Below are 24,716 nucleotides of genomic sequence, written 5' to 3'. Positions count from 1 at the left end.
AAGAAGAGAATGGAAATTTTTATAAATTCAGGACTGTATCTCTCACTGAGCTGGGGCATCCCACACAGTTTTAGCACAAACAATTGAAGGCTTCCAAAATTTGTTCTTTGATTGCTCATTGCTGTAGTACACTACAATTTAGTTTGTTCAATCATTACTAAAGCCATCCACCCACTTACAGCTATTCTTATAGAAAATAGCATCCTTTCCCACTGATGCACATAATTTGTATCTTCTGATAATTGTACATCTGATGCATAGAGAGAAGACAATAATACATGAGGGCTTCAACTTGATTTCTGACATACTGCTGAAAAAAGGAGGCAATGGCTTTAGCTAATGTGTGCATACATTTTGCCTGAATGATAAAAAAGCAAATAGAAAGCTTCAATTGCACTATTCAGCAGTGGCAGTAATGTTCTGAGTTTATGAGTAACTGAAATGTTTCGAATAGACATGGATATGCAGTCACAGACATTATGATTTTGCCTGTAAGTAACTTGCAACTTTTAAAAACTTAAAGTTAAAAAGCATGTCAGACTGTACAGATGCAGTTAAGAATCCCAAATTGCAAAATAAAACGTGAAATAATCTTAACAAATGTATTCTTCTTGTTAAAGGGAACGTTAGTTTCTATTTGGTAATACTATAAGACTTCAAAAATTATGTGTTACTTATGCAGTTTAATCTGTTTATCAAAATAATGAAGCACACATTCAAAAAAAAAAAAAAAAAGCCTCCCTGCAAGCATTTGGAATTCAGATGCTAAGAAAGAGAAGGGGGAAACAAATGTAGAGTTATAAATCACAGGGGTTTGGAGGCTTGGAAGAATTTTCTGTGAACTTCAGGAAGTACCTAGTGACTTTTGCAAAGCAAATTAAAAATCTGAGGAGTTGGGATAAAGAGCTTCATAATAAAGCTCTAGAATTATGGAATTAGATATTTTGATGTCTACCTATATCAATGTAGAGTTCTTCTGAGTTCTGTATTCAGCTGACACGGTTGAGGATAAAGCAAGCTGTGCCTCCCACTCTCCATGCAGCTGCCTGACCACCAGCTCGTGCCTTGCTTGGGGGCTGCTCCTGGGCAGAATAAGGAGGTGTGCCTGACACTGTGCTCACTTGTCAGCTGTGTTGGGGTGACTCCAATTCCTGCAAGCAGCAGGTAGCTCCAGCCAGACTGAGTTCATGTGTGTAAGTTTGAAGTGTACAGACCTCCTCCTCCTCCTCCTCAGAGCTGCCTTTGGCAAGAGGGAGAAAAGGCTTCACTAGAAAATCCTGTATATGGAAGGATATATTATATGTTTACACAGTTATCAAGAAAAACTCATCCTGTTGTCAGTACATATAATCACACAACCTTTGAGTTATGCACATTCCATTAAGTAACATCATACACATCTTTTGTGTACCTGACACAGAAAGTTTAATGTCTTGTGATACTATGTGGGATTCTTCCTATGGAGTGCTCATGGAAATCACATAGGTGGAAAGTACTGAATATGTTAAAATTATATGTGGAAAAAGAAGGAATGAATATTTTCTGCCAAATATAGGTCACCTATTTATGCAAGTTAGTTTCACAGTTCACTGCCTAACCTCTTGCTTTTTCACCTAAGGAGTGTTGTATAGTTAACCCAAAATGAATTTATGGTACTAAAAGCTGTTGTAATGTTATTTAAATATATTCTTGAGGAATGAAATTGAGAGTAATACAGGTAAGTAACAAGAAACACACTGGACCATTAACATGATGAAGTTACTGTAAGTAACTAGGATTAAATAATCAGTACAAAATGCCCCAAGTATGCTTACAGTTATAGCAAATGCATAGTTGCATTATTTTACAAATGCCATGTAGTCATATCTTCTAAAACTTCATTTTAATGTAGAATCCAAAATGAACTTTTTGATGCTGTTAAATTTTAGGCAATGGATGTTAAAAAATAAAAAAAATAAATAAATTCCTTGCACATGACAGTAGGGTACTACTTCTATATGGAGCTTTTTGATGGACTCTAGTCACAGAGCTCTTGCTGTGGAGGTTATTTAAATGTACTCACGTGATAGACTTAGGGCAAAATTAGAAAGGTACCAAAAATTCCACAGCTTAGCACTGATTTTGCACTTTATTATGAAAAATATATAACGCTACAGCTGCAGCTCTCTTAACAGAGAGCAAGCAGACCAACTTCCCAAGGATATTTCCTGGAAATCGCAGCAAGGAACCTCAGAGAAAGAGAAAATAATCCTTATCTCTACTTGCTACGCCTGTTGTTCTGCACATGTGGAATGTGTTAGGAAGATTGTTTACCTGAAGTGAGTTCTTAATTGGATTCTGGGGATGGTTGTTTATATTATTTGGCCTGCTGGGTCAAAGCTGTGTCCTGGCTGTCAGCAGATAGTCATGGCTTTTTCTTTAGTATTCTTTGTAGTATAGCATCTCTTTAATATAGTATAGTATAGTGTAACATAATATAGTTTTAATAAAGTGATTATTCAGCGTTCTGAATCAACGGAGTCAGATGCCAATCATTCCCAGACATTGGAGTTGTTCCTGCTTTACTATATAACACAATAGAACTGAAAAGTCATCTCAGAAAATATGTCTTTTTTAACCTGGACAAGTTCTCTGGTAAGACTTGCTGGAGAGCAGCACAGAAGGCTCCGACAGCCCCGGGTTGGGGGCTTGGTGGTGACAGAGGTGCTGCTTTCAGTAGCACTGCCAGTGTCTGCTGCCTTAAGGTGTCATTTACCCACAGCTTGGGTGTGCACCTCCTTAGTGACCAAGGTCAGGCTAGCTTGGTGCTGGCACCTCCTTCCTGCCCTCAGCTGTGCGCTCTCACCTTTCTTTCTCTTGGCACTGGAATTTTACTCACCCCTTTGAGAGCTAGTTGGGGTAGAAAAAGGAGCAGAGAACTGTACACTTTTCTTACTGATTTAATTTTCTGTGAAGAGAGCCTTCCAAACTGACATATCAAAAGGTCAATATGAACACCGTGGTGGCAGCATGAGAAGAGCAATGCAAAGCTGTGGGTAGGATTGCAGCATCTGACTTGAGTTGTCTTAAATTGTCTCAGAAGTCAAACTGGTTTGTGGAAGTTAAGGCTTACCAGTGTAGGGGGATAGAATATAAGAAAATAAAGATAGCGTAGAAAGTAATCTTAGCCTTGAGGAGTTGCAGCTGGGCCAATTATCAAAGATTAGGAACAGGCTTGACTTTACAGCCACAGCTGTAACCAATGGGAAGAAGAGTGCTGTAAAAGAGTGGGGTGGCTGGTTGAGAGGGGAACTGGAGTCAGTTGGCTGCTGTGTGAAGAAGAGTCACTGCTCTGAGGAGCTGCCCGTGAGAAAACACCAAGAAGGTATGAAGCTTTTGAAGTAAGGATACAATAGCATGGACCCCTGCAATAAGGTGAAAACATACCAGGGTTAAGCTGCAGTTCTGTGTTCATTTTCCTGGCTTCATGTTCCTGCACCTTCTTCCTAGAGACATTGGCATACGTGGAAATGGCATTGGTCCAGGGATCACCTGAAAGCTAGCTACTCTTTTTTGTTAAGTAAGATTAATTTGCAAACAGTCCAGCTGCTGAGCCAGCTTCCCTTTCTGGTCATGTACACACCCAGCTAGGCTTGTTTAAGCTGCTGTGGAATTGCATTTCAGGGCGATGTGGTTTATGCACCAAAAGATCTTCTCTGCTGCATGAAAGAGCCTGGTAATGAAAGCAAGCAGAGACAGGAGCCCTGGGATGTGTGAGTTGCTCCATCCCTCCTGCTGGCTGCTTTCTCTTCCCAGAGGCAATGCCTGGGGGCCTCTGCTGAGTGTCCACCGAGCTTGCAAGGTAACCCAGGAGGAGCAGCGGTCCCTGGGTGCCTGCCTGCTGAAACACGTGGAAGAGCTCAAGGTAACCTTCACAGCAACACCCCCAGCGTGCTCCTGCCTTCCCAAGCTCTCAACCCAGTCCCTGGGACATGAATGCTGTCACCCACCCAGCAACGTGACAGGAAAAGGGGAGGTTTTGCAGTCCTGGGAGGGAGAGTGTTCTGTGACCTGTGTACCTTCTTAGAGACTGCAGCCCTGCCCGTGTTTCTGACTCACTGTCTGCAGGCAAAAAAATTAGATGCACCCTTAAACATGCAAGTGCTGACAGCTACAAATAAGGCAGATTTTTCTAAAAAATCTGCGAGCAATGTGGCTTCCAGGTACTGTGAGGCTTCCTTGTAAAAAGTGCCAATGGATATGCATAAACATGCTTATGCTAAACACACATAAATAAATTGCATGCACAGTAAGTTAACTGTAAATAAGCACAAAACAGAAAGAAAAGAAAATGGGAAATGTGTATTTCTGTTACAAAATAATGTTGGGGAGTGAATCTGATATGTTTATATGTTTCTAAAGGATCTAAGCAATTTGCTGGAAAAGTATATAAGATATACCGAATTTTAAGAGAAAATATTTTCTTTGTATTTACTGCCTCATACATACTAAACCATATCTTCCCCGAGGCTGTTTTATTTATAAATTCGTAGTTATAATTTCCATAGAGTTAGTCTGAAAAAATTACGAGACACAGTAAGAATAATTAGATAAAAATACAGTAATTTTTACAGGAAATACAGTGAAATAATACCTGCAATTGCCTTATAAGCTACCCAGTCTCACAGACTGTATTTAGAATATAAATAATGCAGACATTACAAATGTGGGAGTATCAGACTTTACCTTTTTTCAAAACATATTCCCTGGGGAAGGCATGTGCTGCCCTTCTGCTGCTCTTCACAGCCAGGGATACCTGTGCTTAAACCCATTAATTGGTGTTGTAATGAGGCTCCAGTGAAGAGCCTGGGGGATTCAGAAGGAACCAGTTGTTTTGTTTTCAAGGAAATTTTCTCAGAAGTCTGTGTCGACCCAGAAAAAGAGTAATTGCGTTTTTGCATCTGTGAATATGTAAGTAGGAGCCTGTTTTCTATCTATACTCTGTAATGTGTGACAAGTGTGACATAGCGTACCTATCCTGTGTGTGTGATGGTACCTTTCTCCAGTTCCAGGCTGGCATTTCTCAGCTGCTGTGTCAGGGTCATGCATGCTGCAACCGAGGTGACTGAGGGTCAAAGACAAAAAGGGGCAGAGGACTGACCCAGTACGGACCAGACTGTAGGTTTTTAGCAGGTTTATTGTAATTTTTGAGGCTTTTTTGCCCCCTTTATTGTTAATTCTGGTTAGGGTGCCCACTGCTTGGGTTTGTGCTAATGGCTTGGGCTTCTGGTCAGGGCCCAAACATGGACACACATTGTCTTTTCCCACTGCTTCTACTGGAGCAGCATACCCTGGCACAGGGACAGTGCAGTGCAGAGGCTTTGGGTCTCCCTGCAAGATTTACCAGGGGCATCTGTCAGAGCCCAAAGAGGCAACAGCTGCACAGGGCAGGGTAGAAAATTTTGAAAGAGAGTGAGTACTGATAAGGAAAGAGGACAGCAATTTTTATCTGCCTAGGGCAGCAAAAAACCTTGCATCAGCTCTACTCAGTTTTATTTCAGATTTTATTCTGGGTTTGTTCGGTTTTCCTAGGGAATGTTGTGATGTGCATTGCATTGCATCTGCTCACCTTATTCAGTTTAGGGAAAGGTATTCTAAGCAGAATACATTTTAGAGTTGCTTTTCAGATTGTAAATCACATCAGCCTAATGAATAGCCTCTGGAAGAGTCCTGCACCCAAAAAGCCACATACACTGGCACCTAGCAGTTGGAAGGCAATATTTAGAGAAATGAAAAAGGTCACAAGTGCTAAAACGTGTACCAGGAAAGAAAAGGAAAGAGATTTAAAAAAGGGGAAAAAAAGTGTTTCCATTATAGACTGAAGCAAAAGTACATATCTGAAGATTGCCAGCATTTAGTGGGAAGGTTTGATAAAAGCTGTGCTTTTCCTTCCACACAAGAGCCTTGGTGTATACTGAATAAGTTCAAGCCTATAACTTTCAGAACTATTACAGGATGTAAAACAAGAGACTGCAAATTCAGTGTAGAGACATTAGTGCTGATGATCCTCAAGAAACTGCAGCCTCTCAGTACTGTCTAGTAAGTAAAAGGAGCTGTCACTTTTGTTGTTCTGTCAATTGGTTCAACTCCACACGGAGTCCTCCATGCAGATGGAAATAAAATCAGATTTCCCCAAGTGAGCATTAAAGGTGTTCAAGATGCAGATGGGTTTTTCCTTGAGTGTGCTATGTCTAGCAGTGATGACAGAAGGGTACATTGCCTGCAAGGGGGCTAATGAAACTTTAGAACTTCTTAGCTCTCATTATAATCTTACCATGAGCCTTTCCAACAGCAGTTCCACAACTCTAATATGAGGAGTAAGATCTTGCCTTTCCTTGGAAAGCTCATAAAGAAGCAGCAATGCTAGCTTTTCACAATCAAATGTAAATTATTTCCCTGGGTTTTTTTTTTTTTTTTTTTTTTTTTTTTTTTCCCTTGTCTAGGGTTAATGAGAGCTGCTTGCTCCCTATGGGAGCATGAGCTGGGTCTGTGGGTTACCCCAGTGCTAGCCATGCCCTCATGGGTGGGTGTGTTTGACTGTAGTGGGCAGAGCTGGGGGACTTCACGGGACTCAATGACAGCCCCTGAGATGGACAGTGAAGAACCAGGACCAGGAACAATCCAGGATCTCCCATCAGGAACTAAAGCAGAATGGGCTGGGGGCAGGAGCTGAGACAATGCAGTGAGGAAGGGTTTGAATTTCATACAAGGACTAGGATAGACACTGGAAACAAGGTGCAACATATGACCACAGGGGCCATCCAGGAAAAGAGAGGTGCATGGACATCCAGGTGGCAGGGCCAGAGACAGAGGTGGGAGATTGGCACTGCTTCCACACAGCCCAGGCAGGGATTGCCATGGGCAGGAGTGGAAGAAGGTCCCAGGTGTAGCTGCTCAGGTGCATTATGTCCTGTGGGTTCCCACAGGATCCTGACATTTCCAAAGGAAACCTTGAATGGTTCTTCCCATCACTCCCAACAGCCACCTGAAAGATGTGGCTACTCTTGTCTTTCATCCTCCTCCTGTTACAGCAGCAGCACTGACATGGTCAGGCAGAGCTCCCAAGTCTCAACTCCTACTGGACTCTATCCTCAAGAGTCACACTGAGGCAAGATAGCAAGAAAAAGTGGATTAAAAGCAGAATGGAGTAGATGCTTCCCAAAAAAATCTAAGTCCTGCCAAGTTTCTAGCAGCATGCTTTTATTTTTTTTTTTTTTTTTTTATTTGGGAAGCAAAACATAAGCTGTTGCACCAAAACTCAGAGTGTTCTATTGGGTTTCAGATTCAGTATGAAATCCTCGCTGCACTGACTTCAACAGCAATTCTGGGATTGACTTCAATATTTTTTTCCACCTGTTGTCTTATACTTAACAGGATGTATTTGGTACTGAGGAAGTTACAAAGAAGCCGTGCATAAATGCTGAGAATCAGCCCACAGGCCTGTTTCTCAGCTGATGGGTTTAAAGCTCTGTTGTATGATTTCCGAAATCAAACTGGATTTTCAATGCAGAAATTGCATTTTGATATTGCTTTACATCATGAGTAAGGCCCATTAAGGCTGCTGTGATCTCCTGGCCATCAAGAAAGAAAAGGAAATAAACCTAAAGGAAGTTTAAATAGAAATACCCACTGTGCTAGGGAAAATTATATGTGTGTACATAAGAGGAAGGAGCCGAGGCAAAAGGGAATGGAAAAAACAATAAGGAAACATGAGCAATTAACCTACAACAATTAACTTTGCTAATAGTTACCTATAACTAGTACCTAGTGGTTTAGGAGAGAGTGGATATATGTCACAAATCTTTATAGGCCTGTCTGAATATGAAAAAAAACTGTATTCAACAGCATGGGCAAATTGAAGTTGTTGGTCTGCTTTTCAGTGATGCACGAACCCAGGGCTCCCCCTGCATGAGAGGACAATAAAAATGAGTCTGAAATTCCCCTCATGTGAGTTAAAATATGACACCTGATTTGATTAGTGTTTACAGCTACATTGTCTCACTGCTCTTTTGTTTCAGTGATGGACTAAATGTTGCATCTCTACTACTGTAAGTTGTCTCAGAAAAGTACAGAAAGGAAAAGGCAGATGTTGAACCAATGAGACAAGCATGTTTCATGGCCCAAGGCCATGAAACAATTTCATATATATGCTCAAACACACTCTAGGAAAGCACCATTTAGGCTGTAGCCTGGGCTGAAGCTTTTCCTTGTTCTTCAAGACCACCTTTTCACTAATGTACCCACCAAGCTGCTGGGTTTAGACACCCAGATTATCACCCTGCTCAGTTCTAAGGGTCCTGCCAGTGGCACGTGTAGCACCTCCCCAACTCAGTGATTTCCTCACAAGCCCATCCCTCACTGTGGCCCATGCACTGTGTCACACCATCTGTTTCCCCTGTGAAGCCAGATGTGGATTGTCTCACAGTGTACAGATGTTGAGGCCAGTCTTCTGGCTGGAAATTTTGCTTGGCTCCATTTTGATTATTTCTCTCAATAACAGTGTCCTCAGTAGAGGTCCCCCAATTGTTTTGAATTAAATAATGAGGCAAGGACATGCAAGTGTTCTGTTCTACCAGACTTTCTTCCTCCTGCTGCAAGCTGCAGGGACTGCTAGAGGGCCTGACAGAAGGCAGGGAGAACCTACAGCCCATTCTCTCTGTCATTTTTTTTCTGTGACTTTATGCAAGTGATTGGCACCTTTCACTGGGAGGGCTGTCACCTCTCATCATCCTCTGACATTTGGATGTTTCTAAACAATTCTGCTTGTTTCTGTGAGCTGTGTCACCTTCTAATTTAGCAAATGTGCTCTTCTCTTAAAATAGTTTTGTTTATTTCTAATATAATAGAAACCGGTTTTTTCCTCTTTGTATGTGGATCGAAGTTTACCAGGGTTAGACTACAGATATATTTGGGGGTTTGCTGCCATCTGCAGTTGAAACTTAATAATTATCCTAGTTTGCATGAGTGAATCTTCCCTGTCTTCCAAGACCTTCAAATCTCAGCAAGCAACAAAACATACAGTGATGAACTATCATTCTATTTTGACTCCCTGCTCCAGCAGAAGGAATTAGAAGTTAAATTTGTTTGACTCCTCCTGGCTGTAAAGCTCACTGACAACCTGCATAGATAGTAAAATCTTGTAGGCATCTCTTCAGCTCTCTCTTTGGTCAATTTGTTCAGTTTCTGGTCTATACACACTCAAGATGCAATCCCACAGTTTAAACTTTGAGTGGAAACTGCTCAGAAACTTTACAGCCTTAACACAGTACTTGACTGGTTTGGCAGTGAGGGTTGACCATCTACATTTCTGAACTGGACTATCCCCTTGTTTCATCTCTAAAAGAAAGACAGCTGCTGATGTAAGAGAACTCTTCCAACACCACTGTATTGGGTTTTCTTATTGAGATATGTGGTGAATCCCAGTAGAGAAGAGAAAAGCATTAAAGCTTGCTGTGTAAAACAAAATAAGAAAAGTAGCTTTAATAAAATTTACCTCTACAGTACTGAAATCATTCTAGGCACCAAAAGATCCTGAAAAATTTAGATGCATCGTGGGATGTTTGAGATAATTAAAAAAACCTAAACAAACACCCCCCAAAAGCCAAACAACCCAACCACAGAACAACAATAACAACCAAACTCATAAAAATCCCTGAAATGACTTTATTTCTAAATATTTAATGATTTAGTAAATAATGTATATTAAATAGTAGGAGAGCAATTCATGCAGTTCTTCACACATCCTGCAAGTAATTACAGAAGCAAGTAAATAATCACATAAAAGAAGGGGAATGGCACAACTAGAGTGAGTAGATGTATTAAATGGTTGTGGCATGAACAGTCTTGTATTTTTTTTTAAATTAATCTACTCAAGCAACTTTACTGAGGTCTTAGTCTAAGAAATTATTTATCCTGCACTCCAATAAAGGAACTGCATCCCATTTCACAGGTATTGGTTTTAACTCCTTTATTACAGCACATTTACCAGCTAAAAATTTCATCCTTCTTTCATAAGGATGTAGTATGACAATATCTTCTGATTTTCGTATCCCTACAAACCATAGCAAAGTTAAGAAGTAATATGCCTGATCCTCAAAGACCATAAATCACTGTATCTCCTTGAAGCCAATGGAGAAACAGAAGATCTACCCCTAGATTTTAAGTGTTTCATACCCACTTCACTCAAATGAGAGATATAAATGATAATTCAAATGATAGTTTTCCTTCTGCATATTATAGTTTATGTTCTTTTGCCCAATTTGCAGTACTTAAAGTATCAACAAATATAATAAAGTACAATATAGCAGTGATCAGCAGGAAGTACATCAAATTACTATAGTTAACTCATGGAGTGAACTGCCAGCTTGTTTTTGCAGTCACACAAAAGCAATGTCTTAATCTCTTCTGACAAATGGAGATTGTTACTTATGCAGATGGTGTGTGTATGAAACATCAGTGCAAAAATTTTGCCAGTGTATCTTTTCCAAAAGAAAGCTTAACAGAGCAATCCTGAAGTTCACATAAAAAACTATTTCTGTGCTGAGATCTAGGTCAGAAATTGCAACTACTGTCAATCCAGTTTCAACAAATGTCTATATGGTTGAGACTTTATAGTAAGGCATTCCAGGAAATCTGGGAGTGTTTCTGTTCACTAGGGAAATGGACTTAATCTGCTTTGAATTTATTTTCTCCACTTCCTGCTCATGGGAAGACTTCACAATCCTCACATGTGCAGAAGTGCTCAGGTTTCTTATTCAGTACCTGGGAATCGTGGGATCAAGTCTAGGCTATGCCATTATCTACTGCTGGACTTGAAGCACGTCACTTATCTTCTTTTTAGTGTTTTAATTTAGGTGTCAGTTTTTTCACTGGAAACTCAGTAATATCCCAGTTGAGTCAGAAATGACACAGATAATGAGTGACACATTCCATACATTCTCAGAAGGCAATAAGGCCAAAAATCTTTGTGTTTATTGAGATGTCTTCTTTTATATCCTCATCAACACAGGTGGACCTGATTGGTCATTTAATCAATACATTTCACATGATTGTCTAATTAGGAAACCACCCTTTGGTAAACATATTTCCATAACACATTCCACATGTTCAGAAACACCAGGTGCAGCAACTTAAGAATTGTTTATAATTCTTTTCTCTGAGTTTTTCACAGCTTTTCCCAGAATGATGCCTGGGAAACTATCTATTTCTCTCTATCAGCCTCCATTAGGAATACCTAGGTGACAAATGTATTACCAGCTTGATAATTCTGTTGATGAAAATGTTAAAAGGTTTTTTTACTTAGTGTACCTTAAAAGCTCTTACTATATATTACATATTTTTTCTATTGATGAGGACATTCAGAATTCATAGATACAAAAATTATCTTCTGCAAAACTAGGCTAATAAACTAAAGGTTTTATTGTAATGTCATTCATATATCTTGAAAAAAAAAGGATAAATCAAAACATGCTTTTTGCCAAATTGCATTAGTGAAAAGTATAACCTAAACAAATAGGGGAAGAAACTTTAGCTTGTCTGTTTCTTAAACTGCTGTATACTTCAGAGTGCTCTGCAACATCCTAGCAATAAAAGAACAGGAGACAATACCTTACATTCTGTATTATGCTTCTTAGTGACTAAAACTGGTGGTGTTTGACCTAGTTCTGTACTACAAAGTTGAAGTTACAAACTTTCTGAGAGACCATAAAGCTTTAGTTTGTAGCTTGGTTCAAGATATTGTATCTCCCATAAACCCAGTCTGCGTGGTTTAGAACTTCAGCTTCACTTAGATGCAAGCTTTAGGTTTTGGCCATGCGTTCTGACTTTTAAATGTGGAAAAATTCCTACCTTAAGGAGAGATCTATGACTCTTATTTTACATAAATCAAGCAAAACTCTCCTTTACTCCTTTTATGATCTAGTGCAGTTGACAATATACATGACAAGGGAGAGAAAGAGGGAATAAAATACTACCAGCTCGTTTGATAAAGAGGAGAGGTTGCTCCCATTCCTCCAACACTTAACCAAGGTAAAGAAGGGAGGAGAGGAGGGAAATAAAAAATCCTTAAGTGTCATCTAAATTGCAAGATTAGGAGGGGAAAGTAGCATGAGCTCTCAAAATTGTCCCAGTGGTCTGGGGAGAAAATATGAGTTTGAGTAAACAGTTCGGAGTTGGGAGTTGGGGAAAAGTATTGGAGAAGGGTGGAGCTAAAAGGCAGCTGTGAAGTCCTGTAACATAAATAATGGTGAGACCTTTGAGTGTCCAGGCACTTGGTTTAATGTCTTTGGGAATATAAACACACTTTGCCATGGAGCTAGTGAACAAAAGGAGTTAAAAAAGCAAGAGAACCAAAAGGTACCAATTTGGTCTTATAGTCCTAGGTTTTCAGGAAGGGCCAGGAAAGAGAAAACTGATAGAAACTCACTAGAAACTGTGTCCATATGAAATCTGAATCCTCAGTATTCCTGAGCACTGCCATGTAATCAGCACAGGGTGTTTTGTTCATTGTCCTGCTCCAGCTGTGATGATCAAGTGTAGGGATGCATGACAGGTTCCCCCATACAGCAGCAGGCTCACGATCAGGACATTGCATCATCATCTTTCCTGGTCCCCTGACCCCTGCTTTGTTTCTGGGTGAAGGAAATTTGCTGGTTTGTTGTACAGTTGTGGGTTTGATACAGATTTAGCTGCCTTTTGGGAGTCCTGTGTTATGAATGAACTAATAACCCTGCAGCTGACTTGATGGGACTCCCTACTTTTGCTGCTCGATGCTGAGGGTAAATGGGGCAAAGCCAGCTGAAGGAAAAGCTTTAGAAAGCCAAATAGATGGCAATTACTGAGATGACTGAGGAATAGAAAGCAGTAAATCAGGACGTTAAGATGAAATTTGTTCTTGCTGAAGAGATAATTATCTTTTCTGAGGGCATACTATTTTATCTCCGTGGGTTTTTTTGCTTGGTTTCTTGATAATCCACACACTATTTGAGAGCTGGATGCTGATGTAAAGGTGGAGCCTTCATAGCTGAGGCATCTGGAAGTATTTTATCTTTGGTAGTAGTTGCAAGACCTGATGAGTAAAAAGAAAAGGAAGAGCTGAACTAGGTAAAAGTAATTCAACCTAAAGTGTGAATAGCTAATGTGGCCTATTAAGTGGACTGACAGTTGGACAAGAGTTGCTGCAGCTGGTGTGCTTTGAAGGAGCAGTAAATAAAGCGAAAGAAAGGGGGTGTGCTGGTACTGTGCAGTAGAAACTGGCTAGCAGTGTTAGCATGACAGCAGAAATGAGGCAGCAGCTTGCCTTCGCTTTTAGTTAAGTAATGCAATACAGTACAGTTTGAACACAGCTAAATGAGTTAAATGAGGCTAAAATCAAAGTTTTCTATAAGAATGTTTGAAAATAGAAGTTAGTGTGATTTAAAAAGCTTACAGTCTGTCCTAAAATAATAGGAAAATAATACATATGCTACTAATGAAAGAAATGTAATCCATATTGCTACAGGCTTGTTTGACTGCCAAAATATACAAGCCTTTATAACCAACCTTGAGACAAAGATATGTGGGAACTTGCACATAAATAGAAAACAAGACAGTACTTTGTGTCAGGCTGACATGCTGATTTTTATCAGTCCTCTGCATCACTTGATACAATTCTAGAGTGTAAGTAATTTCCTAAGAAGACACAAATGAGTAGAAAAATGTGGAACTGGTGTTAGACAGACCACACCTACAAGCACACAGTGGTAGGAGGGGAGGTGAAGGACACATAGTGCAACAAGGGAAAGTGTAATTAGATGTTATTAAATGGTCTTTTTTTTTTCCAAAGTGAGCAGTGTCAAACTCCGGATGCAGTTGTCTAGAGATTAAATTCCACCCTTGAAGAAGGTCAGAATTCTGCTGGAGCTGTCAGATCTAATGTCAAAGCTGATAGTGAGAGGTGGGATCCAGTGATGTCCAGATATCCCTTTTAAATTATTCTAGAATTCTTTGAAAGATCCTTTTCCAAGGCAAAGTTTATGAATGAAAGCGTGCTATCAGTGTATTATTACAAGCATGGATTTTTGGGACTCTTCAAAGTGTTTCCACTTATTCTAGCTGTAGAATTCTGAGAAAATTTGGGAAATACCACCTATGCAGGAAGATTAGGGTATAGATCAGAAACAATGAAGACTGTAGTTATAGCAGTGAAACTGTTTTGTGCATTGCTACATAAAAAGCTGGGAACAATAAGAATTTTTAAGGGATGAAACAGATCAAATGAGGATGCATGAGCTGATTTTCACCTGACGAGGCCACCAGTGCTGATGCAGTCATGGCAAAGGCAGATATGGTTCTAAGATGACAGACAGGCACTTCCAGTAGCCATTATCAGGAAATACAAGTTCAAACCTAAATAAATTAACCAGGCATTGAGGGATTGGAGAGCTGTTCTTGAAATGACTTGACTTAGTTTAGGAAGATTGAACTTAGAAAACCAAAATGTATAACAATTTAAAGTGCATCAAAGCTTCATGATAGAAGAGAGCCTGTTTAAGATACAGGATATGATATTGGGATCAGAACTTCTGGCTATTAGATTAGTAAACATTGAATAAAGTTATAAACCACCACATTCAGCATTCAGCTTCTGAAATAACTTCCCAGAAGAAGCAATAGGTCCTTGACTGATGCTTGATCTGGTGTTAAAATAAATTATTTGATAATGGCTGTGGGGACAGCAAAGGACAAGAGCTGATGACTTTGAAACACCAGACTGGGAAGGACATAGTCTTTTAGAAATGTAAGCTGAGCAGTTTGATGAAAAGCTACAGTAAATCACTGATTCTTAAATGTCATTAGTATTAAAGGGTTGTTACTTCTCCAAAGGATCTAGGACATCCAGAGCCACTGAAAATGTAAGAGCTATTTATTTACCAAGGAGACTTAGACTCAAGAGCTGCCTGCACCAGCATCCATACAGCTGTCATGGCCCTCCACTGCAAGGAGCTGCATGTAAATGGCTCTGCTCTGCCTTGGCCCAGGGGTAAAGTTCCTTCAGCTGAAGAATTGCTCTGCTTGCTGGTGTTGACAGAAGGCAGATTGTGTACGGGAATCCCTTTGTCTGAAGGACAGCCTGCATCTGAACTAGACCTGTTTTAAAAGTTGGCTCAGCCTTGTCCATTTAAAGCCATTACGAGGGTCCTGCCCTGCCAGGGAGATAGGGAGACCTGTTGACTGCATCCAAGGAAAGCAAAGGCACTTTTGAACACAGCAAAAAATCATCTGCATTTTGATTGTTTTCATTTAGTCTGAGGTCTGGGCACTTGTCAGAAATTGTTCTAAATATATAGTGCATTGAAAGTTTCCCTAAATTTCACTGCTCTGCAGTGATTATATTCTTATATACATCTCTTGTTTGCAAAGATCGCCTTGACATTTCCTGAAGGAAAATTTCACTTTTCTATCTGACCACACAATTTTTTATTTGAATTTAAAATAAACTGAACTTCTACCACAACTGACTGAAATATGTCATTGCACTGTTTTTGCAGCAGTAGAAATCAAAAACCTTGCTGTTTGGAAATTATTTCAGTAGTAGTCCTTAAGCAAGGCTTTGCAATGGCTCTGCTTAAGAGTTTGTAGACACTGTTGTGAAATACTGTAATTTAATTTATCACATATAAATGCGTGTGATTTGTATGTGGTAGCACTGAAGCCACCTTTAAACAGGCAAGCAGAGAATACAGTTATGTACAAAGTGTAAACCTGATACATTTGCTGTGTTGTCTGAATGAAACAGTGCAAGACGAGATTTTGGTGAGGGATGTGGTGATGTCTTCAATAGGATTCTATTACTTTTTTTTCTTTCAGAATAAATTATAAATGTCACAGTTCTTCACAGCTGAAAAGACTGAATTAATTAGTGTGTCACCTGAGAGTTTTCGCCCTTTCTGGAAAGGAGTGAAGTGATTTGAAAGAGCACTGGAAAAGGCCCTCATCCTACTTGACCTTTCCAAAGATGCTGCAGACAGATCGATAGGGAAGTGACTGCACTGAGCTGGCACCTTGCAGAGAGGGTGTACTTCAGAAGTGCCAAAACTGGTTACAAAAACACAGATGCTGACTGCTTTGTTTTATGAAGAGCCTCTCTCTTTCTTTTGGTTAAGGCTGAGGTAGCACCCAACCATTTTGTCTGTACCCTGACTTTATTTTAATTGTTTGCATCTTCATCAAAATCAAACCCTTCCTCCTTCTAAAATATTGGTGGGAATTTATGATAGCTAATTGGGGGGTGGAGGGGGTGAACGACCTGAGAAAATTGAAAATGGCTCTCTGGGGTAGAAGTTTTAAAGATAAATTGAACTTTCAATCTTTGTTTCCTTTTTTTTTTTTTTTTTCTCCAAAATCAAAGCTGAATGGCACCACTGTAGAAAGTCTAAATGTGCCTCACTGGTGTTGGTAAGAATTGGTGATGACTACAAGCACATGCACACACTGCTGCAAAGCTCATGCTCCCTGTGGGGTATTGATGCCGAGGTTTGTTCCTCTGATCCTAGGCCAGCTGTTTCCTTGAGGGAAAATCATTGTGGTTGGAAGTGTGCGTGCTGATTCTTGGACTGAGGGTGAATGCCACCACAACAATCTTCTCTCCCAGGCATTTTTCTTTCAGGATTGAAGCCTGCTTGTGAGGAGTGATGCAAAATAGCAAATTACATGTGGGTTGAGAGTGTGCCACCTGAGATGCTGCTCCTGAATCCCCTTTGCTGAGCCTTCACATAGTGAGGGTTTTACAGTTTTAGTTGTAGGTGTCAGGGAGCCCTATTTTCAGAGCCTGCCCTTTCCTTCTTCACTTGTTTCCCAACAAGTACATTTATATATTTAATATTTTGCTTTAATCTTTTTCTTGTATCAGGAGGCTCAGAACAGCTTTTTGACTGGGGAAAAAGAAAAAGCATCAAGAGATGCAACACAAAACTAAGTAATTATGTTATGATAGTACACAAACCAGGCGTACTTCTCCTAATCACTCCAAAAGGAGACAAGAATACCAGAAATTAGTTAATAAGGAACTTTTGCAATGTCAGTACCTTAGTAAAATTCAGTCTTCCACAGCTCAGAACTGTGTGTCTGCTACACTGCTCTGTATTGCTCTGTATATGACTGGCAGATAAATGAGTGAACAGGAATAATGAATTGTGCCCATACAGACACAAGAAGTAGGATTATGAAGATGATTAAGATTGGATTTATAGACAAAATAGTATTTAAATATTGCCAAGGTACCTCAAGAACAGCTCTGTTGTCTGTTACATGGATTTTAGTAGAACACATTCGTGGTGCCCCCTGTTGAGTCATGAGCTTCGATGAGATAACCTCACTTCCTCAGCTTTTCAGAGAAGTCTGACATTTGTTCAACAGTCTGTGACTAAAGGGCTATAATATAAAAAGGTTAAGCTAGAAATGTATAGGTTTACAGTTTTTGGCTGTAATCTTTTGCTGTAGATGTGGCTGGTCTGAAACACCTGATATCATACAGAATAGGCTCTGGCATTATTTACCTTTAAACAGCTGATAACATAGAGAATTGGCTCTGGAATCATTTACCTTTCTGTGCAGGAGTAGCCATCATCTCTTCAAGAAAACAGGAGACAAGCTGAATCTGATTGAAATAACAAACTCAGCTTCTGTCTAATGTGAGTAGGGATGAGGTCACTCACTTGCAAGGTGATGCTCTAAGCTCTGGTCTTTGAGGATTTTCTGTATTGAAATTAAACAATTAGTGGAGAAGGGGAAGAGAATTAATCCCTTCCCCCAGTAGACTGGAACTGCAGCTTACAGTCAATGTTGAGTTGCAGTCTTTTATGCTCTTCTTCTGGCTCATTTAATCTTGATTTCCACCTATTTTACGCTGAGTGACTTGACCAGGAATAATGGACTGAGAATTTACAGACATCCTCCTGGACTGGTGATTAGGGCATTTGTGTGAAACAAGGATTTATAATTTATTCATATTGTGCATCTAACTCTGACTCTGTCATGAGGGGTAAAATGAAGGATGAGGCAGAAATTACTGGATTTATAGGCCATGATTATATTGATCAGTTTAAAAGTTGAGTGTTCTGTTATTTAATGTTGGAGAGAAAGCTGGGTACAGGAGGCCAACAGGAAGGCACATGAGTTATTTGTATAAGCCAGCATTCTGTGAATGCCACTGGTCATGGCAAATCCCACTTCTGGTGTGGCGCTGGCAGAAGTTTTCAGTCTTATCTATTGAGAAATGATGATCAATGGCTACTGCCTTTCCAGGCATGAAACACTCCAAGGTAAACAGCTCTCATACTCAGAATCATATGGGTACCAAGGGGGAGAGGGTTCTCTCTATGTTCCATCTGTGTACCCTCCCTGTTCCATGTACAAAGCTGTGACACTGTGTTGCTGTGATTTTTTGTCCATCCTGTCTGTCAGTGAAAGAGATAATCTTCAGTGAACTGTGGAAATTTTGCAGAAACCAGAGAGGTTATTAATGCTTCCAAAGTCCAAGTTATTGCCTGAAAGGGATCTTGGCAGAGAAGAACACTTGGGCTTCAGTGTGAAGACTATTGTCTTACTGCATGGAAGTTGCTTAAGTACCTGAAAATCCTTATTATAGAGGTTCTTTCCTTAATCAGGCAAAATGGGAAATAACCTGAACTGCTGTTTTAAATGTAGAACAGCTTGAAGTTCTGTTTAAAATACAGAGTGAAGAAGCAGTGATACTTTCTGATCTGCTGGAGAGGAAAACTTTTTTTTTTTTATTTTTCTGTTAAAACTTGACACATGGTCCAATAAAGGGTTAATAACTCCTCCAGGGTGAAATATAACCTACCTAAAAGTCTAGACCTGCTGCATGGGTACTGCACAGTTCAGTCACTGTGCCTCACATGGATTATTTTTTAACAGGATCTTCTGTGTGGTGGTGTTCCAGCTTAGTTTTCTAACTTACCTGGTGTGACAATGTTAATAGGGGTCCCAGGTTGAGGGAAGAGACAAGAATCTTGACTCCATGTTTCAGAAGGTGTGATTTATTATTTTATGATATATATTATATTAAAACTATACTAAAAGAATAGAGGAAAGGATTTCAGCAGAAGGCTTAGCTAAGAATTGAAAAGGAATGAATAACAAAGGCTTGTCTCTGACTGAGACAGTCTGGACAGCTGGACTGAGATTGGCCATTAATTAGAAACAACCACATGAGAGCAATCACAGATCTACCTGGTGCATTCCACAGCAGCAGATAAGAATTGTTTCCACTTTGTTCCTGAGGCCTCTCAGCAACTCAGGAGGAAAAAATCCTAAGGAAAGGATTTTTCATAGAACGTGTCAGTGACAACCTGGTTTCAATTTTTCTCCAGGAATAATTATAATTAAAAAAGCCTCTCTTGGTAAACTGTCAGATGGTTTTTGGTATGCTAATGACACTGGCTGAAATAATCCAACATGTCCAACCTGTCTGTTGCATTGGTGGCCTTCTGGCAAAAAAAAAAAAAAAAAAAAGATGGGACTATTCAACTTGGACCTATGTTCCTTGGCCTTTCAGGTGATGCATGGTGCTTAAGAAAGAGAATGTTGAGCACCAGGGGGAGAAGCAAGGCATCTAGAAATGCCAAAAATAAATAGGTACCTAACTAAGACAAATAGCTGCCTAATTCCTCATGTAACTCACAGCTGCATGCTCTCTTGGTAGGAAGGTTGGCTTGTCTCTCTCAGAGCATGGCAGAGGAAAACTGGATTCTTTGCTATGAATTGGTCCACGGTCAAGCCTTTACTCAGTGGTATAGAAACCTGCCAGAGGAATTTCTAAATACTGTGTAATCTCACACAAGATGACTGCTCTGTCTTCAGGATTTATGGATTTGTAGAAGCAAAGTCACCCTCTTTCTTCCCTTCCCTCTCCCCTGCCCTTTTTTTTTCTTTTTTTTTTTTTTAAGCTACATGGTTTGAGGTGCCTTGTCAGACATGACAGAAATGCTGAACAATAGAAACAGACGTATGACTCAGTCCATATAAATTAGAAAATGAGAGAATTACACTGAAGAAACAGGAAGGTATCCCCTGTGATGTACCAGACTAAGGTTTGTATCTCCACTGAAGAGAGAAGCTCTGATCTCAGGTTTTTCATATTATATGTGAGGAAACATGACTGGCCTGGAAAGAAAGTACTGCAATACTGGAAGGTCCACACTGTCTCATGGTGTCTGTGCTGGGTTTCGGTGTGATACAGTCAATTTTCTCCATGGTAATTGGCATGGTACTGTGTTTTGGATTTGTGCTGGTAAGTGTTGATAATTCAGAGATGTTTTAGTTTCTGCTGAGCAGTGCTTGCAGTGTCAAGGCCTTTTCTGCCTCTCACAGTGCCCTGGCAGCAAACAGGTTGGAGGTGCACAAGGAGCTGGGAGGGGACACAGCCAGGACATCTCGCCCTGACAAGTTCAAGGGATTTTTCCCTACCATAAGGCATCATGTTCAGCATATAAAGCTGGGGAAAGAAAGAAGAAGAGGGGTTGTTCAGAGTGATGGCATTTGTCTTCCCAAATCACCATTAGTGTGATGGAGCTGTCCTTTCCTGAGCATGGCTGAACACCTCCTGCCCATGGGGAGCGGTGAGTGAATTCCTTGTCTGGCTTTGATTGTGTGTGAGGCTTTTGCTTTAACAATTAATCTGCCTTCATCTCAACCCATGAGTTTTCTCCCTTTTACTCTGCCCCCTCTGTCCCCCACCCACTGGGAGTGATCGGCTGTGTGGGGCTGGGTTGCTGCTGGCTGTGGTTGAACCATGGCAGTGTCTCCTGCACTGGTTCAATTGCAGTCCCACACAGTCTTTTAGTGGCTGGGAGCATTTTAGGTGCTACTTGTTATTTCCAGCTTGAGTCTGCCATGTCCATTCCATCACACAAGTCCCTGAAGTGGCACTTCTTATGGAGTAGGTGATGGCTGTGAGAAAACAGAGATCTTGAGAGATGCATGAAACAACATTTGTGGGTGTTGAAATGCTTTCCTTAATTTGCTAAAACCTTTTGCCACAGACAACTTGCCAGATACATATATTTGGCCATGGGACTTACAGAAACAAAGGGACATATGGCTACATGTCTGTTTACAATTGTTTAACAAACCTATCAAAATATTTTAATTCAATGCACAGCTTTTTTATTTTTTTTGTTCAGGTTTATGTACCTAAAGTGAATGTCCAATACTAAGCTCCAGCAATCCAATAGGCAAGTGCAGATTGAGTGTTCTTATTTTCCTCTTAGAATAGAGATCTGATTTTTAAAAACTCATCTACAAATCAATGTACTAATAAAACCAGAAGAGTCTCCAAGCTTTCTTTCTGGATCTTGGATCTTGTGTGTTCAAGAACTGGATTTTAGCAGCCAGCAGTGCTAGGTCTATGAAGTATTCAGTAACAAAGTAGGCAGTGCTTGCTGTGCAAAAGCAGTTCTCCCAGACAGATAAATTACTAGAATAAAGTGCAAGTATCCTTATTCTGACAATGAATTTAAATTATTGCCTCTAAAAATGCTGCATCTGTCCAAAGCTGTGAAACACCTAATTTTATTTTTTTTTTCCTTCCAAATGTTCATAGGCAAAACAAGCCATATATAACTGTAGTATTACCTTCATCTATCCTGGTTTGCTAATTTTTACACTATTCCACAAGAAATCATGGAATGTTCTTTGGATTTATTTCAGCAGCAAGAAAAAAAAAAAAAAAGAATCCTCTTAAATATTTAACCTCCTTTAGTGGCTAGAAAGAAGGATAGGCTTGTGGGTAAAGCACTAGTAAAGAGAATTTTTCACTCAGCTGTAGCAATCCTGAGTTACTGCTGGCAAATTAAACGCTGTCCTTTTTTTTCCCCACCTCCCCCACCCCCGTTGGGATTTCGGTAAAATTGTTACCTTTCTGTCTTCCCCTAGCTAGCTATAAGTTGTTTGAGATGGAAACCATCTGTTAGAGGGTCTACGTCTACACAAGATCCACCCATGCTAACTTCAAGGCAGGCAACAAACTAGCTCATTTCTGCTGCTGGTCCTTTTCTAGCATGTTTATAACTGCTCAGGATTTAAAGTTCCTTTAGGTAAAACCTTTTCAATACATGTACCTAGTACAGCCTGTTGGAAGTTTGTTGCCTTTTTAGTGAAGAGCTGCTTTACTCAACCCGGAGGTTGAGTAAAGTGTGTCAAGTGTGAGAAAAACTTTTTTATTTTCTCCTTTTTTTCTTTTCTATATGGTATGGCCTTTGCCTCTAGGAGGAGTTATATCTACTAGCATAACCCTTTTCAGTTATCTGCACCATGACATTAGTATAGAAATTAGTTACATGTTCCTTTTTAATCTTTTTTCATCTCTCTACTTTAGAAAGACATGCAATTTTCCAGCCTACTCATGTAATTCAGAGTAAAGGAAAGAGAAGTCTGCTATGACATCCTCAAACTTTTTGGTTGCAAACCTTTTGAATGTAAACTTAGAAATATAAATGATTAATGAATTGAAAATGATGGCATACAAGGGGACTCTCTACCTCTTTAAGTGCAGTGTATAGAACCTTCCTTCTTGTTTTGTGTAAAACTGAAACCTTTTTGTAAGCCAAACTTTGGGGAGTCACAAACAATCTCTCAGAAGTTTGATTTCTTGGGAAGTAGAGGAATCAGGAAGGGCTTTGTTTATAACTTAAATCCCTCCCTACCACAGAAGACTTTGCACAGTTTTTTTTAGACTTTAAGGTCACAGTATCAGGTACCTAGATTTTATTTCTTTTTCTGCTACATTTCTCTTAGTTTTCCTCCTTCCAAATATCCAGAGAAAACATTGTTCCAAGCTATTCACATGAGAATTACTGACATGGCAATGACATAGCTACCTTTGGGATGCTATGTTTGAATCAAAGACCTTTTAAGAGAAGAGCAACTGGGATGTCTGTGAATTGTTCCCCAATTTACGACAGCCCTAAATTTTCCTTCAGTCCTTCTATTAGAAGGGTCTGATCTCAAGTGTGCCTTTCCATATCTCACTCTGTCACTGAAGCCTGTCTACACCAATTTCACTGGGAGTTTCAGCAGAAACAAGAAGAATCTTTAAGAGTATCAGTAGTAGTAATTTGCTTCTACCCACTCACATTCAGAGGCCCTTCTGGGGTTTCCATAGGCTGAAGGGAAAACACTGTTACTCTGCTCTGATTCAGATTTGCAGCGTGAAACCTTCACTCCACTTACATACTGCACACATTGCATTTTACAGCCATTGTCTTGATTACTGAGCTGCAATTGATTTACTACAGAGCAAATTGAAAAATTATCTCTGGGCTTTTCTGTAAAATTACCTCTGATAGCAGGAGCATTAGACAGTGCCTTAGTACTAACAGGAGGCTGTCAGCCTGTCACTTTCCCTGCCAGCTAACTCTGCTGGAAGAAAATTTAGGTCCAGCCTTAGAAGCTGCAACCACTGACAGATTGCCTCCTAACAATGGCAAACTATAGGATGGCAGACTGGGAGGGAGACAGACAGACAGACAGACACTCACCTTACTATATTTGAGCAATTGGGATGCTTAGCTGGCCCTTTAAATAACAGTGATGAAAGAGCTCTCATGCCAAAGTTGGTAGGAAAGAGCAACATCCTTTTTATTTCAGCATCTGTGAGTTGCACACGTCTCCTGTAGTGAACTGCTACTCATGTGCCTTTTTGTCCCACTCATCAGGAGTAAGAGAGAGACACACTATAAAACTCATACAGCAGCTTCAGAGCAGAAGAGACAGTAGTCTTTCACACAGCATTCAGTGGAGACCTCGTTGTTTCAGATGTTGTAGAAGCTCAAAGTACAAATAATTTTACATGGAGATGCGAATTTTTGTTTCCTTTTTTTCAATATGATCATGGAAGATAAAAGGTTGAGAACAGATTTTTGACCCAGGGGCTGTACTCAACTGTCATGACCAAGTCTGCCCACCTTTATGAATAAGGGTGTAGTTGAACAAACAAATTGAGACAGGGTGAATTAAGTTAAACCAGACCAATACAAACCTCACTAAGGAAGATGCCATCTGGAATTTCAGGAGGGATTTTGGTGCTGAGAAGGATGGAAGCTGAACTGGAAAGAATTAGACAATAAGTATGATAGAGAAATGGTATTGAGATAGTAGTTGCAGATAAAACCAGAGAAGCATCAGGTTTGTCTTGAGAGCCAGAGGGGAAGGAGTATAAATTTGAGACACTGACTTCCCACTGGTGATGCACTTTGTGGTTTGATATGGAAAATCAATATATTTGGAAGGAGAAAAACTGAAGGAGCTGTTCTGTGTCAGAGGGCCAGTAAAGCTCTGTCTTCTAGGAGTTGTTTTGGAGTTGCTGTTGAGCAACAGGAGGAGAAGAGCAATGTTTGCTTCTTTCTTAGGGTCAATGAATACAGACTATTTACATACAAGGCTGTTTTTTTCCTCTAGTACAGAGGCTGTCCTTGATGTAAGTGAAAATGTTGATTCCCTTCTGCAGAAAATTTTATGTACTAGTGGGGATGCAAGTGAACACATGCATTACTCATATCTCCTGGGGCTTTCTAAGGTTGTGATTTTAAGGTCTCCAAGTGGACTCACACCTATTACAGCTTTTACAACGTGTTTTTATCCTTACAAGTCCATGAGAATGTCTAGAATGTCTGTAGATC

This window comes from Serinus canaria, chromosome 3 (genome assembly GCF_022539315.1).
Source record: "Serinus canaria isolate serCan28SL12 chromosome 3, serCan2020, whole genome shotgun sequence".
NCBI lineage: Eukaryota > Metazoa > Chordata > Aves > Passeriformes > Fringillidae > Serinus > Serinus canaria.
This window is presented reverse-complemented; position numbering follows the sequence as displayed.